The sequence below is a fragment of the Camelus ferus genome, chromosome 5 (assembly GCF_009834535.1).
Source record: "Camelus ferus isolate YT-003-E chromosome 5, BCGSAC_Cfer_1.0, whole genome shotgun sequence".
NCBI classification, from domain to species: domain Eukaryota; kingdom Metazoa; phylum Chordata; class Mammalia; order Artiodactyla; family Camelidae; genus Camelus; species Camelus ferus.
In genome coordinates, this window is record NC_045700.1 from 23,899,005 (window position 1) to 23,903,140 (window position 4,136).

Below are 4,136 nucleotides of genomic sequence, written 5' to 3' on the forward strand. Positions count from 1 at the left end.
ACACTCACAACCACATAGATAGAAAGAGAAATTGATGAGCACTATAATCTTCTGTAAGCTTTCATTTTATTTAATGAAGTAATGACTTATAATGCTTTTCCTTTTAAATGCTCAGTGCTACCTTGGGGCAGTCTTTGCTTTCGCCAATGCCAACATTCAAAACCACCACCACCTTGAAAAAAATAAATAAAATATAAACTATTTAATAAGCAAAATCAGATTTAAAAGAATCAATGTAGGATGTTGCTGACTATGTGACTGTTCTCCTATCACTAATACTACCTAAGGACCTGATCCAGCTGCATGGAATTCTCACAGCTGTTGGCTCAATGGACCACTTAAGCACTCCAGCTGCAGAAAGGATGCACAATTCTTGAGGGGAAATCACCCACCTTCTCCAGCTGCAGAACGCCTAATTGGGCATTCCAAGCTTTGCACTTGGCAGTTTGACTATCCAACATTGCTTATATAATAGCTGAGTTGTTGACAGTGTCCTAGAAAGAAAAATCTCTTGAAAGGGCTTAAAATGGCCTCTCAGGAATAATGAACATACACCCATGTTTCTTGAATAACGTTGGATGTGTTTTTTAAATGGATGCAATAGATACCACATAGATCCTTGTTCCTAAAAGTATAGGTGATTTATATAAGTTTTATAATCTTCATAAAGTTTTTATGGACAATGACTCGCTAATTATCACAGATTAAGAAACTTGACATATGCACAGGATAACTCTTCCTTTTAAGTCAACCAATAATATTTCACTTTCTTCTTCATTTTTATTTTTGTGAATACATATATATAAACAGTCGATGAAGTAGATTCCTAAACTCATTTTCATTCGATGTCCCTATCACTTGGAACTCATCACAGAGTAGCTATAGCTACCAAGATAGAAACATAATTCCAACAAATCTCACAGAACTTAGGATCCTCCTAAGTCGAAAACTGGAGCCTTCTAAGTATGGAAAGGCATGATTAGGATGAAGATTTTAAAAAATGATTTTAGATCTCTGCCACCCTCTTAAAATATTCCTTATTGGTGAAGATGAAAAGGAGAATCTGTCCTGGGAAAATTATGAGTACAGTTGCATAAGAGGAATTAGGTATGGAAAGGAGTCTACACACAACTACCCTTAGGTATAAGCTGCATTATTCCCATTTTCAAGGGAAGGAAAGTTGAGGCGCATGGAAGTTAAATGATCAAGATGACTAAATCAGTGAAGAGGTAAGGTCAGAATTTAAAGTCATACTGGTCTCCCTTGAAAAATCCATGTTTTTCACCCAGGCTCACCTACCACATAATTAGAATCAAGATGATAATGAAGAATTTGATAAGAAAATCATCACCATTTGAAGCTCATACAATTCAGCATATCATTCCAATTATATATATAGTGATATCTAATAAATTTAACCAAAGTGGGGCCAAAAATATCTGAGAGAAACAATGGAAAAAATGTATACCCATTTATCAGCTGTTGAACCATAAAATATTTCCTAATTCACCTCATTTCTCAATGTCTCCTCAGATTCAGTCCCTTGGAAGAAAGTGTGAGCAACAGGATTGAGGAAGGGATCTTCTAGTTCAGAAGAGTCCACAAGTGAAAACACTATGGAGTCAGAGTTAAAAAGTCCTCTATGTTCCCAAACCACAGTTCATTCACTGGAACTGGCCAGTGTCCTATAAAGATTTTGTTTCACTTTGTTGTTCAGCTGTATGTTTCTAAGTGTGAAAAGCACCATGTGTGTAGCTCTTAGCACACAGATGAGGACCCATGTTAATTATTTCATGGTATTGGTCAGGTTCGTCCCCCTCTCAAGGGACCAGCTCCGAGACCATGTCAGCCAGGTGGTTCTGCTCTGTGTCACTGCATGGACTGCACCCCCGATGTGTGAGTGCCTGGCAGACTCACGCCCTTCCCCTGGAGTGTAGACAGCTCCGCCCAAACCTGCCATCAGCTCAAATGCAAATGGCGGTGAGTTAACCGTGCTGTCTTTATAAACAAAGACGAACACATCAATTTTCATAATATCATTTTCTATTTCCAACATGAACATCTCAGTAGTCTTTAATCAAGTCTTAATTTCTGAGCTGATTCCGGTCTCAGGGGCCTCAGAACCATGCTTCAGGGCAGAGAGAGGACGGCTGGGATAATATGCTAGAGGACACGGGCAGCTACAGCGCCAGACACGCGCTGGGCCCTGTTGGCTCCTCGATTCCCTCTCTTCCTACCTCCTCCTCTTCCCCAAAGATTAAGTTAGTGGCTTGGGTAACCTTCTGTTTCCCAATTTCCCTAACAATATTTTATCAGGAGCTTGCTACTCATTTTACTAATTGCTAATTAACCAAGACCAATCCCTTAAGATTCCTTGACAATGTAAGTAAAAAAAAAAAAATCTCACTTCCTCTTCTTGTGTGAAGTGTGGGACACATGCCTTGCTCCTTTCTTCAATGTTGAGCTGAAGGTTATACATCAGAAACGTATATAACTCAGATGTCATGATGGCTCTGCAGTACTAAGGGAACAATTAAGATTCCCTATTATGAGTCCATGGCCTACTGAAAATTTCAGAACCTCTCTCTGGCATACAAAAGTGCTAACAGTAGCTGAATTAAAGGTTACATACCATCTAACCACCAGCTTTCAACAAATTATTGCAGAAATAAAGAACCACCAGTGAGGATACAAAAATCTAAACAAAGCCAACATTCACCTCGTTTAGTTTCTTTATCAAGTGGATCAGTGAATAATATCAAAATGTTGCCACTTTTATGGGCTTTGGAAGGGGGTAAAAAGGGTTTAGGCAGCATATTCAGAATATCCACTCAACAGTAAACCTAAGTTCATTGGTAACATAAATGGTAGTCATCAGTTATGAAATAAAAATTGAATTAAATTAAATCTCTCCATCATGAAAAAAATGTTTTTGGACAGAGCCTAGGTGTTCTAAGAATTAGATCAACAAACCACCTGCAGTTTCATGATGTTATTTAGAGTAGGAATCTGATGACATTATATTGCTCCAAAGCAGGGAGGTGGGAAGGAAATAAATAGGATGAATATACGTTTTGTGAAAGATACAATTCTAGGCATTCTACAACTAGCATCTAATTACATCATTTCAGCAAAGCTATGGGATATGTATGATCATTTCTTTCTATTATTATTTGCAAGTTGAATTCAGTAATGTAGAGGAAATCTACTTTATTGAAAATGATTTTGTTAATGAAGTTCCAGAAGACTTCATCTACAGGGCAGCCACACGGCATGGAACAAAAGGGCACTGTTTTGGCAAAGCCCTAAGGTATTTTATAAGGTGAACATAAAACACAATATTTGCTTTCCAGATGATGCTACAGATTTTTAAAGTTCACATGAGTAGCAAGCAAAACAGGCTTGAGTGTTTTATATGAACACTAACTCATATTAAATGATTTATCAAATTAAAAAAATGAGTGACTGAATCTGATGGATACCATGACTTTCCTATGAATAATTTAAAAAAAGTGGATATGTGGATCTCCCTTGTGCCAAAAATGCAGACACAAAGAAGACAGTGTGTATATCTTCCAGAGAAGTGCCAGTCATTCTTTTTTTACAACCCTAAAATTTTGAAATCAAATAAATAAATATATACTTAGTCTACCTACCTAGTCTGCTTACTAGTTTGAGACACAGGAGAATGTTCACATTAGAAACAACCCCAAAATGGAAGGCACCTTGCTCTCAAGAAGCCTCCTGCATCATTGAATTTGTTAGCAAAACTAACCCAGGTTTTTCCTTTTTGTTTAGTCATTCTTTGGAGTGCAACCCAAGGGCTAGGACTGTTGTTTCATTGAATTACGAGGAAGTGAACCCATGGCTCATTTAAGTCAATTTATTATAATGACCAAACCTTCTTGAAATACTTCAACAACTGTGATGTGTGCTAGGTCAGACTGAAATCTCTCACAGAAGAAAATATAACAGGAAAGGCTTCAGTCATTTATACTAATTCTTTCTAACCTAAAAGGAGAAAAGAGGAACCATTTCTATAACCATGGAATCTAGCAAGCAAACACCACGAACTTGCACTGCCAGGGAGTAGACATGATGAACTCCAGCTCGGAATCATATTGAATCAGGTTCAA